This window comes from Callithrix jacchus, chromosome X, assembly GCF_049354715.1.
Source record: "Callithrix jacchus isolate 240 chromosome X, calJac240_pri, whole genome shotgun sequence".
NCBI lineage: Eukaryota > Metazoa > Chordata > Mammalia > Primates > Cebidae > Callithrix > Callithrix jacchus.
In genome coordinates this window covers 115,264,977-115,278,246 of record NC_133524.1, presented here as the reverse complement: position 1 = coordinate 115,278,246, position 13,270 = coordinate 115,264,977, and the positions used below count along the sequence as shown (strand labels likewise).

Sequence of the window (13,270 nt, the reverse complement as noted above, 5' to 3'; positions counted from 1 at the left end):
CAAGTTATCCAGATTCTTGGAGGTTTGAACAAAGAATTGGACAAAATGCACAGCAAAGCAAAGAAGGAATGAAACAACAGGAGAGCAAAAACAGGGATTTATTGAAAATGAAAGTGCACTCCACTGTGTGGAAGCAGTGGAAAAGCAGCTCAAGACCCCTGATACAGGATCTTCTCAGGTCCAAATACCTGCTAGAGATTTCCCATTGGCCACCTGGTGCTCACCTCATGTAAATGAAGTGGTGGCCCACAATCAGAGGCTGAAGTGGTTACAAAGGTCACAATCCTATGCAAACATCTGATTGGTTCAACAAATCAGAGGGTAAAGTGAAGTTACAAAGTTACACTCCTTTGCAAATGGCTGATTAATTGCAAAAAGCAACCAATCAGAGGTACTTTCAATTTTCCATCTGCCATGCAGAAAAGGTGGGGGTTCCCAAAGGGAGTAGCCTCTGGTCCTTTTGTTACTTAGGTGTGGAAAGTTAGGGTTTTTCTTTCAATTTAGTTCTAGGAAGTCAGCCCCAAATGGCCTTAGGGTCTTTGACTCCAGGCCCTATTCTCCTGTCTCACTGGGAGTGGTTTTCAGTTTCTCTGCTGGGTGTTCTCCAAGGGCCTGGTTGGAGGGTCACAGGGTTGAGCTCCTGCCAGTGTGGCATGCATGGCTCTGGTGTTTAGTGTCCCTAAACCAGAGACTGGCCATATCTACCACAATATTGCCATCCTGCTGTTTTTGCATATACTTTGTATGAGATTTTGTTACATTTAAAAGATACCAAAGCAAAACTCTGACACTTAGGTAGACTTCACCAGACAGCAGTACCCTGGTGAGGGTCCCTGCTGTTGTTTCTTAGCTCTGTAGATCCAGAAATTCAGCTTTATCAGGGTACCCTGCAGCAAGCAGGCTCAGAGGGCTGGCTTTTTTTTTTTTTGCTAAACTGAACTGCTATAGGATCAGAGGGCTGACTCTTGATAACTACCAGTCACTCCTCTTGATCTCCTTTGTTGGTTCTTCCTCATCGCCATGACCTCTAAAATATTCGAGTACTCCAGGCTCACTCCTTGGAACTTTTTCTCCATTTAAACCGATTTCCATACTGATCTCATCTAGTTTCATGGCTTTAAATGTCATCTATGTCCCGATGACTCCCAAATATACATTGTGGTATTCCCTCATCTGAAGTTTCGTGTTCCTCAGTTTCAGTTACCTGTGGTCAACCACAGTTTGTAAACATTAAATGGAAAATTCCAGAAATAAACAATTCATAAGTTTTAAATTATGCACCATTCTGAGTAGTGTGATGAAATCTTGCTTTGTCCCACCTGGGATGTGAATCATCCCTCTGTCCAGTGTACCCAAGTTGTCCATGATACCTGCCTATTGGTCTCTTAGTAGCTCTCTCAGTTATCAAGTGGAAAAAACAGTATATATATATATATATATATATATATATATATATATATATATATATATATAGGGTTCAATACTATCTGCGGTTTCAGGTGTCCACCGGGAATCTTGGAACAGATCTCCTGCAGTTAAGAGAGGACTACTGTATCTCCAGTTTGGACTTCTCTCCTGAACTCTGGATTCCCATGCCCAGATGCCCCCTTAATAGCTCCACTTGGACATTTCATAGGCATCTCAAGCCTAAAGTGTCTCAAATGAGACCCCTGATCTACCCCACCAAATCTGTCCCTCCCTAGCTTCTCCATCTCGGCAAATGGAAACTTCATTCTTTTTTTTTTTTTTTTAAACATGGGGTTTCTACATGATGGCCAGGCTGGTCTTGAACTCCTGACCTCAGGTGATCCACCCACCTCGGCCTCCCAAACTGCTAGGATTACAGGTGTGAGCCACTGCGCCAGGATCTTTTTTTTTTTTTTTTTTTTTTTTTTTTTCAGACAGTCTTCCTCTGCTGCCCAGGTTGGAGTGCAGAGGTGAGATCTTGGCTCACTGCAAACTCTGCCTCCTGGGCTGAAGTGATTCTTGTGACTCAGCCTCCCAAGTAGCTGGGACTACAGGTGTGCACCACTATGCCTGGCTAATTTTTGTGTTATTAGTAGAGACGGGGTTTGACCATGTTGACCAGGCTGGTCTTGAACTCCTGACCTCAGGTGATCCTCCCACCTCGGCATCCCAAAGTGCTGGGATTATAGGCAAGAGCCACTGCACCTGACTGAAACTTCATTCTCTTGGTAACTCAGGCCAAAAATCTTGTAGTCATGCTCAACACCCCTTTTTCTCTTTAAAAAAACTATCATCCCTTGCCTGCACTATTGGGATTATCTCTTAATGGGTCTTTTTTTTGCTTCACCATTGCCCCCCTTAGACTGTATTCCCAATTCTGCAACAGAGTGATTGATCCTTTTAATTTTACTTTTAACAGACAGAGTCTTGCTCTGTTGTCCAGGATGGAGTGCAGTGGTGCGTTCTTGGCTCACTGCAACCTCCACCTCCTGGGTTCACGTCGATTCTCCTGCCTCAGCCTCCTGAGTAGCTGGGATTACGGGCACCTGCCAGCACACCTAGCTAATTTTTGTATTTTTAGTAGAGACAGGGTTTCATCATATTGGCCAGGCTGGTCTCGAACTTCTGACCTCAGATGATCTGCCCACCTCAACTTCCCAAAGTGCTGGGATTACAGGTGTGAGCCACGGTGCCTGGCTGATTGATCCTTTTAGAATGAAAGTCAGATGGTGTCACTTCACTGTTTGGAACCCTCCGATGACTCCACATCTCAAAGTTAAATCCAAAATCCTAACACTGCTCTGCAAGGCCCTACACAATCTTTCCCTCGTCTTCCCATTGCCCCTACATTACTTCTCTGACTTCTCGCCACTACTGTCCCCTGTGTTCACTTCAGTGACACTGGCCTTTCTGCTGATCCATAAACAAGCCAGGTACTCCCCACCTCAGGCCTCTGCACTTGGTGTCTCTTCTGCCTGGAATGTTTTTCCATAGCCATCTGAATGGCTACTTTCTTCACCTCCTTCAGATTTGCTCAAATGTCTTCTTCTCAGTGAGGCCTGAACACTCTGTTTAAAATAATTCCCCACCTTGATATATCCTGTCCCCTTTTCTGCTTTCTTGTTCTCTATAGAATTTACCACTATCTGACATACTATATATTTTTCTTAAAAAAAAAAAGTCTCTCTCTCTCTTTTTTTTTTTTTTTTTTTTGAGATTGAGTCTTGCTCTGTCACCCAGGCTGGAGTACAGTGGCACGATCTCAGCTCACTGCAACCTCCACCTCCCAGGTTGAAGCGATTCTCCCACATCAGCCTCCCAAGTAGCCAGGATTTCAGGCATGCATCACCACACCTGGCTAATTTTTTGCCCTTTTAGTAGATATAGGGTTTCACAATGTTGGCCAGGCTGGTCTTGAACTCCTGACCTCAAGTAATCCACCTGTCTCAGCCTCCCAAAGTGCTGGGATTACAGGCATGAGCCACCGCACCCAGCCAAAACCGGTCTCTCTTTAGCCTACCAAGATGTAAGCTCCATGAGGGCAGAGGTTTTATCTGTTTGGTATACTTCTGTATTTTTGGCATTTAAAAGTGTAGCCTACTAGGCACTCAATAAATATTTGTTAAATATGTGAATGAATGAATGAATGATTCTACTCATAAGATACAGATATGTATGAACCAAAATGTCTGTTTATTAATTGACAATGAGAATTATAACTGTTAAGCAGACCTGAATACTCACATAGGATATTCAGGGAACCCTCTTCCCTTTAGGGAAGCCTTAATGAGCTATCACACTGCAATAAGGAGTTAGTATAAAACACAGCCTTAAAGCAAACAGAAATACTAAAATACTCTTCAAGGGTCATTCTATTTTATTTTATTTTTTACAAAATGAACATGACATTGTGAACATATCTTCAAGGGTAATTCTACTAACCCATCTTCACTTTAGGAATATTCCTTCCAATTGGACTGTAGTATTCATAGAGGCTCCTCTGGGATCACCCCTGCACAGGGCTCCTTGGCTTTCTTTTATCCAGTTTCTTTCATTTCCTTTTCTTTTTCTTTTTTTTTTTTTGAGATGGAGTTTCACTCTTGTTGCTCAGGCTGGAGTGCAGTGGTGGGATCTTGGCTCACTGGAACCTCTGCCTCCTGGGTTCAAGCGATTCTCCTGCCTCAGCCTCCCGAGTAGCTGGGATTATAGGCACCTACCACCATGCCCAGCTAATTTTTGTATTTTTCGTAGAGACGGGGGTTTCACCACGTTAGCCAGACTAGTCTCAAACTCCTGACCTCAGGAGATCCGCCTACCTCGGCCTCCCAAAGTACTAGGATTACAGGCATGAGACCCCATCCCCGGCTCCCTTTATCCAGTTTCTATGTAACAGAAACATGGATAACTTCTATTTGCACTTGAGCAAACAGGCAGATGGTGATGTAATTAATTGAGATAGAGAAGAAATTTAAGCTTATTGATGACTTCATTGAATGACTTAGACTGAAAGTGATGTGTCAGGATAAACTACAAAGAGTGTAAAAGCTATGGGAAGTCCAACTTTAGAGCTTGTTTCATGTTTTTAAGCTGTTATATCAAAATCAAAGTCTATTATGCCTCCTATGCAGAGAATATTCACATGCTCCCTTACATTTCCAGGCTTTCTTTTTGCCTAAGTGGGACCATCTGGTTTTGTTTTGGCAAGGGGACGTGTGTAGGATCGATAAATGCCTAACTCATGTAATACCCTTCATGGTTTTTCATGCTATTAATAAATCTCTTTGCTGTTAGTACAGCAGGAAGCAAAGGACTCTGAAATGATGGAACGTGTTGCGAGGAACCTGGATCCTTGGGTTCACCACTCATAGGAAAACCACCCTGGAGAGCTGCTCATATAGGAATCATCTCATGGGACTCTTTGTGAGTGAAAAGTCAACCTTTGGTCAAGCCATTGAAATTTCAGGATTTCTTTCTTACCACAGAAGATTCTAGTCTACCTGACTATCTTAGTCTGTTTGTGTTGGTATACAGAAATATCTGTTCAGGTGCAGCGGCTCATGCCTGTAATCCCAGAACTTTGGAAGGGCAAGGCGGGCAGATCACTTAAGCTCAGAAGTTAGAGACCAGCCTGGCCAACATAGTGAAACCCTGTCTCTACTAAAAATACAAAAAATTAGCTAGGTACGGTGGCGTGTGCCTGTAGTCCCAGCTGCTTGGGAGTCTGAGGCATGAAAATCACCTGAGACTGGGAGGCAGAGGTTGCAGTGAGCCAAGATCATGTCATTGAACTCCAGCCTGGGTGACAGAGACAGACTGCCTCAAAAACAAAAATAAAAACAAACAAAAAGACCAGCCTGGCCAACATGGGAAAACCCCATCTTTACTAAAAATAAAAAAATTAGCTGGATGTGGTAGTGCACACCTGTAGTCTCAGCTACTCGGGAGGCTGAGGCACAAGAATTGCTTGAGTCTGGGAGGCAGAGGTTGCAATGAGTTTATATTGCACTACTGCACTCCAGCCTGGGTGACAGAGAAAGACTCTTGTCTCAAAAAAAAAAAAAAAAAAAAAGGAAAGGAAAAGAAATATCTGAGGCTGAGTAATAAAGAAAATAAAACAAAACAGGTGTATTTGGCTCATGGTTCCACTGGCTGGAATATTGGGCATCTTGGTAAAAGCCTCAGGCTGCTTCACCTCATGGCAGAAGGCAAAGGGGAGCCAGTGTGTGCAGAGATCACATGACGAGAGAGGAAGCAAGGGAGAAGAGAGAGAAGGGGGAGGTACCAGGCTCTTTTTAACAACCAGCTCTCATGAGAAGTAAGCGACTTCCCTCGCTAGGGCATTCATCTATTCATGAGGGATTTGCCCCATGACCCAAACATCTCCCAATAGGCCCCATCTCCAACACTGAGGATCAAATTTCCACATGAGTTTTAGGGGAACAAACATCCAAACTATAGCACTAACTAACACATCCGTACACTGTTTACCACAAGAAAGCCCTCTCTACCTGAGCTACACATGAAGATTATGAGAAGCACTTAATGCTTGCCAGTTATGTTAAAGGTTTTTTTCCAGCTTTGTTATAAGGTGAGTAATGACCATAATTACTTTTGTTCAAGAAAGTCACTGACTTCCCTAAGGAAAATTCATCACTTGACTGAGTTTTAAGAAAAATCTTGTGTCTTTCTGGAACAAAAAACGATCATAAGCATGATTAGGATTACCTTTACACAGTCTGAATATATGCTTGTATGACAAGTTTCACCAGTGTTCTATCCCGGAAGATAAATTGAACGCAGTGATTGCAAAAACTGTAGCTGCAGCACACATGCTGTAATGGAGATTGTGAGGCTGTGGTATTAAATGGTTTTCATTATCTGATTTACCTAGTTATGAATTCAACTGAAGAACTTGCTGAAAACATTTTGATTATAATGAAGAGACTCTTGAAATGCTTGATTAAGTGTATTCTGAAGAATTTTCCAAAGTGGATGGCAGTGGTGAGTGGCTAATTGTGTCAATTTGGGTCCTCTAGGAAGCAGATGCTAATATGGAGTTAGGAACACAGGATGCTGATTATGGCTAATACCTGTGAAAGATGAAAGGACAGAGAGCAAGACTGGGCAGGAAAGGCATTCGAGCCACAATGCATATCTGACACATGTGAAAGGAAAAGGGGTGGAAACAGAATTGGGCAGAATTGCCTTAGACTTTAAGGCAAATATGACAAAGTCTTGGCTTCAACCCAGTGTGGAGTTCTGGAGGTTAAGAGTGCCTCTTAAAAGAGCCTCACATTAGGCAGAAGTGGCCAGGCCCTAGTACTGCCACCTTGCTTAGTTATTGACCAGGGAAAGCATGGTTTTGTCAAGAATATTGCAGCTGGTCTTGGAAGTCCTGCAACCTGAGACTGTCAGCCTAATTTCACTCCTCATAGTTCCATGGCAAATTATTCCTTGAAGGGAGCTCTGAGCTATGCACCTCATGCTTGCCACAGTCCACCCTTTGTACTGCTTGGATTAACTTCAGAGTTCCTGTGAACCTCTCTTCCTGAGGGAAGACTTAGAAGAGGAGGTTAGCGGGAAGAGCTACAGCTCATCTTGCTGCAGTTGGTCTCAGGGCTGTCACTAGATTTTGGCTTCTCCCTTCTCCACAATCCATTCTGTATTTGTACTGATTTCCTGCTTGCTCAAGCTATCCATTGCTGACAGAGGGGTGTTGAAATCTCCAATGATAATAGAAGATATATCTAATTCTTCTTGTAGTTCTATCAGTTTTTGTCTCATTTATTTTGATGCTTTGTTGTTAGGTACATACGTGTTCTAAGATTGTATTGTTTTCTTGAGACTTGACCCCCATAATGCCCTTTTCTTATTTTTTAGGAATTGGAAAATTATATTTTCCACATGTCAACATTCTTATTAATACAGCTTGATCAAAAAAATTCTGACCATAAACATGTTGATTATTTCCCTTTGGAACTGGTGACATCAGTTCCAAATGCTATATATTTATTCTGAATATATAGCATCCAAAATATTCACTTAATGTGGCCTTATCTGTTTATATTCAAAGGCTTTCTTCCCTCAAAATAAAGGTTCTAAGACAATTTCAAGATTCCTTAGAATAAAGAAAAGAAAACCAGCTGGGCACAGTGGTGCAGGCCTGTAATCCCAGCACTTTGGGAGGCTAAGGTGAATGGATCACTCCCAGGAGCTCGAGACCAGCCTGGTCAACATAGGGAGAACCTGTCTCTACAAAATTTACAATAAATTAGTCAGGTACATGCTCCTGTGTTCCCAGCTACTCAGAAGGCTGAGATGGAAAGATTGCTGGAGCCAGGGAGGTTGAGGCTGCAGTGAGCCAAGATCGCATCACTGCACTCCAGCCTGGGCAACGAAGTGAGACCCTGTCCCAAAAAACAAAAACAAAACCTTCTAAAACAGCGATCTTACAAAATGCAACAGACTGCTAGACATACTTAGTGTGATGTGAAAGTATGTTCACTGAAAAGAAAATTTGAGGCATGACCATTATCCTTTATGAAAAACCACAGTATGCCTTTTACTTCATTTGCTTTTAGCTATTTCATAAATACCACAAGGGACACTGGACACAGTTTGTGATGAAACTTAGAAAAATTTCTTTTTCCATGAAATAAACATGTAAATCTTTCCCTTTAGCTCCTTCTCCCTCTCCCCGTTCACTGTGCTGAAGAGACATTGAGTTCCTCCAGATTTTTGCTTAGCTGGTTGGTTTCCAAACTCAACAGACTCTCCAGGTAGGTAGTTCCTGCACAGGGTTTTCCTGTCACTGGATCTGTGACTTTTCCAACTTTGAAAATGATCTCAGCCAGTTCATGTTTCACATGCTTTGTTCGTGGAACAGGTGAAGCTTAGAGAAGCACGATATCCCCAACTGCGCACTGCTGAAGGGCATTGGAGCAAAGTATGTTTTTCGCTTATAATACTTATTTATTAAAAATAGGGATCCAGAACAAGCCTGGTCACTGTCACTTTAGCAGTCTTTTGCATTTTTGTCCCAATCACCTTCCCCATGATCTGTTTGGCATAGACAGATGAACGAACTATGGACATTATGTGGCTATGGTCATCTCCGGCACAACTATGCAGCCATCTGACCTGTGGAACACTGGTCACAGTGTGATCCCCATTTTATTCTTGATGACATTCCTTGTTCTGAAACCTACTTTATCTGATAGAAATATAACTATCCCAACTTTCTTATGGTAAATGTGTGTGTGTGTGTGTGTGTGTGTGTGTGTGTGTGTGTATCTGTGGCTATCTTTTTAGTTTATGAAAAATTTTTTTTTGTAGAGATGGGGTCTCACTATGTTGCCCAGCCTGGTCTCAAACTCCTGGGCTCTAGCAATCCTCCTGCCTCAGGCTCCCAAAGTGCTGGGATTACAGGTGTGAGCCATCATACCTTGACTTTTAATATGTTTATGTCTTTATATTAAAAGTGGATCTTATAAACAGCATTGATTTATGAATTTTTTTCACATTTTTTAAATAACTTTTTTTTGGCTGGGTGCGGTGGCTTATGCCTGTAATCCAGTCCTTTGGGAGGCCAAGGTGGGTGGATCACCTGAGGTCGGGAGTTCGAGATCAGCCTGACCAACATGGAGAAAGCCCCATCTCTACTAAAATTACAAAATTAGCTGGGCATGGTGGCACATGCCTGTAATCCCAGCTACTCAGGAGGCTGAGGCAAGAGAATTGCTTGAACTTGGGGGGTGGAGGTTGTGGTGAGCTAGGGTCGTGCCACTGCACTCCAGTCTGGGCAACAAGAACAAAACTGTCTCAAAAAAATAATGTACAATTGATTCACGTTAACTTTAGCCACTCCACTGATGATTGAAACCTAGGTCTTATTTCTTCTAAGTGTGTATTTGTACCCATTTTAATAACTGTTTTCTATTTATTGCTTTTGTTCTTTGTTTCTTCCCCATCTTCTTTTTCTGCCTCTTCTGATTTAAAGTGAGGTTTTTGTATGATTCCATTTTTTTCTTTTTTGTTTTTATTTTTTTTCTCCTTTATAATGTATGATTCCATTTTGTCTCCTCTCTTAATGTATCAGTTACAATGGTTGCCCTAGAGTTTATAATATACATTTTAATTAATTTATTTATTTTGAGACAGGATCTCGCTTTGCCACCCAGGCTGGAGTGCAGTCTTGTGATCTTGACTCACTGCAGCCTCGACCTCCTGGATTCAAGTGATCCTCCAACCTCAGCTCCCCAAGTAGCTGGGACTACAGATGCATGCCATGGCACCCAGCTAATTTTTGTATTTTTTGTAGAGATGAGTTTTCACCATGTTGGCCAGGCTGGTCTCAAACCCTTGAGCTCAAGAGATCCTCCTGCCTTGGCCTCCCAAAGTGTCAGGATTACACACATGAGCCGCCATGCCCAGCCTGTAAAGTACATTTTAAACTAATGTAAGTCAACCTTCAACTAATACTACACTGCTTCATGAGTAGTGCAGGCACCTTATAACAGAGTATTTCTAATTCTTGCTTCCCATGTCTCTGATCTCCAAAATGCTCTGGTGTAGCTGTGGTTTATAGTTCAATGGGACTCCTGCTATGCCCCTGGCAAGAGTGTGCCCACCTCTTACACTGTAGAGCCCCAGCTTGTGGAGACTGAAAGCACAATATCTTGCTACTAGTAGTTGATTGAGAATGATGGTACTCCTGCTTTCACCCCTTGGTTCCTGCACCCATGTATTTTTTCCTCTTGGGGAGATGGTGCCATTTAGAGGTCTCTAATTTAGTGCTTACACTGCATCCTGGAGGATGCTACCACATCTTTGCAGAGTGTTGCCTCTGAGCTGGTGCTTTAGCTGTTCCTTGTCATTCCATTGCTCTGTCAGGCCAGCTACTTATGAATGGTGTGGAATATGACATGCCTAGGGGATCCTATCCCAGATATCATGGGCACACTCCCTAACTTCCTTTGCTATAAAATAAATTCCCTGTTTGGATGCTGTGCTGTGTTGGATTCCATGGTGTGGATCAGGCACTTCTTAAGCCCCTGGATGGTGGTGCTGGATGAGATTCTGTGGGCAGGAAAGGCAAAACCATATTCAGAATGAATGTCCATCCTGTGAGAATGCATTGCTGGCCCTTCTAGGATGGAAAAGGCCCTATTGTCCCCGTTGCTAGTTATGAGCCCAGCTCTGTGATTGCCCCTCCTACCATCCACTCTAGCCTGCAGAGGAGAGCCACATTGAATTTACTGGTGATGCTGGCATCCCTCTCTCCAGCACATTCCTCATGGCCTGGGTGAACTGGATGTTCCCTGAGTCCTTCTGTACAACAGAATCCTCCAGTGGGTCTTCTGGCCTCACATAACATAGGCACTCCAGCATGTCCACCTCCCTAAGCCTTCTAATTCCTTTCTTCACTGTCTGCCAGGGCAATTTAGGCATTTCTATTGCACTTAGTTTCAGACATGTTTTTTTCATGCTTCTAGGATCTACCCTAGCATTGTGTTGGTGCTATCTTCCAGGGTCCTTCCTAGGGTGTTAAATCCTATGCACCAGAAGAGTACTCCTATATTGGTAAACTATCTTCTGTCCAAATTTGTGTTCTACCTCCTTGCTTATTACCTGGAATCCCTTGTTAGAGAGACTTTTTGGGTCTCTAGATATCAATTTCCAGTAGTCTCTAAATGTCATCTAAGTCTTAGGTCCTTTTGGGGGAAGGACTCAAGCTACAGTTTATAATTGCCATGGTGATGTAGGGTTCTTCTTCCAGGAGACCTAGCCACCTCCTCAGTGAATGAGTCCCGAGTCTGTTAACTGACTCAGATCCAGGAACTAGGCAGGAGATCATGGCTTTTTATAGGGGTGTTGACCCTCAACCTCCTGCTCATCTATTGCCAATTAAGAAATTATGTAATTAATATTTTGTTGGCAGTCCACCTATCTTGCCTCTAGGGACATCATGCACTATTACTCCTCTTGACTCCTCCATGGTTAAGTGTCTTTGACTGCTCCTCAGATTGCTAGTCATCACGGTAATTGTAGCCTTCTGGCTTCGAGCAGTTAAACACAGCCACTTGGCCCTTATAACTTTGGCTTCTATTAACAAGCCCAGCTCTGGGATTGCCTCTCCTGTAATATTTAAGCTTCCAGATTAAATATTATCTCTCCAGAGAGGACGTCTATGAGTACTTTCTGATACTCTTTCCTAGTACCCTGCATTTTTTCTTTCTCTCTTTCTTTCTTCCTTCCTTTTTTCCTTCCTTTCTTCTTTCTTTCTTTCCTTCCTCTTTCTTTTCTCTCTCCCTCCCTCCCTCCCTCCCTCTCTCCCTCTCTCCCTCCCTCCCTCCCTACCTCCCTCTCTCCCTCTCTCCCTTTCTCTCTCTCTCTCTCTCTCTCTCTCTCTCTCTCTCTCTCTCTCTTCTTTTTTGAGACAGAGTTTCAGTCTCGTTGCCCAGACTGGAGTGCAATGATGCTTTCTCAGCTCACTGCAACCTCCGCCTCCCAGGTTCAAGGGATTCTCCTGTCTCAGGGTCTCAAGAAGCTGGGACCATAGGCATGCATCATGCTTCACCACACCCGGCTAATTTTTGTATTTCTAGTAGAGATGAGGTTTCACCATCTGGTCTCGGAACTTCTGACCTCAGGTGACCCATTCACCTCAGCTTCCCAAAGTGCTGGGATTACAGGCGTGAGTCACTTCGCCCAGCCACACCCTGTATTTTCTTAATATCACTTAACAAGTTTGTGCCTACGTATTTATTGTTTGTTTCATATCTGTCTCCTTCATTAGCATGTAAACTCCACCAGGTAGGGGATTGTCTGTTTTGTTCCATGCTGTATCCCCAGCAAGTGCCATGTAGTGTGTTCAATGAATATTTATTGAATGAATAAATGAATTAAACATATTTCCAACAACTTTTTGTCTTCTATCATTGAATTGAACCATTTTAAATATTTTGTATCAGAGAAATAAAGAAGCGCCCTTAAGGACATCTAGTCCAGTATTATGGTGGATAACATCAATGCTTCATTAACTAATGCTGCATTCGTTACCTAAGGCTGTTGTAACATAGTGGCACAAACTGAGCACAGGAATGTATTGTCTCACAGATCTAGGGAATAGAAGTCTGAACTTAAGGTGTCAGCAAGGGTGGTTTCTTATGAAGGCTGTGAAAGAGAATCTTTTCCATGCATCTTTCATTGCTTCTGGGGGTTTGCAGCCAGTCTTTGGCATTCCTTGGCTCGTAGATGCATTGCTTCAATCTCTGCCTTCATCTTTCTTCATGTGGCTTTCTCCCCACATCTCAATCTCTGTCCAAACATTGCATTAAAAAAATTATTTTAAGTTCTGGAATGCATGTGCAGGACATGCAGGTTTGTTACATAGGTAAATGTGTGCCACGGTGTGCCATGGTGATGTGCTGCACAGATGCATTATTTATCCTGATGCTCTCCCTCCCCATGCCCCCCACAACAGGCCCCAGTGTGTGTTGTTTTCCTGTGTCCATGTGTTTAGCTCCCACTTATAAGTGAGAACATGCAGTGTTTGGTTTTCTGTTCCTGTGTTATTTTGCTGAGGATAATCACTTCCAGCTCCATGCATGTCCCTGGAAAGGACATAATCTTGTTCCTTAGTATTCCATGGTGTATATTTACCACATTTTCTTTATCCAGTCTATCACTGATGGGCATTTGGGTTGATTCCATGTCTTTGCTATTGTGAATAGTGCTGCAGTGAACAGACATGTGCACAAACATTCCATTTTTATAAAGACATCAGTCATACTGAATTAGG

The 13,270-nt window shown here is 42.9% G+C and overlaps 1 pseudogene; it reads right to left on the bottom strand.

Moving 5' to 3' along the window:
* Window positions 1-8,046: 8,046 nt before the first annotated feature.
* On the bottom strand, window positions 8,047-8,562 carry LOC100411997 (small ribosomal subunit protein uS17m pseudogene; annotated as a pseudogene).
* Between the last annotated feature and the right edge of the window lie 4,708 nt (window positions 8,563-13,270).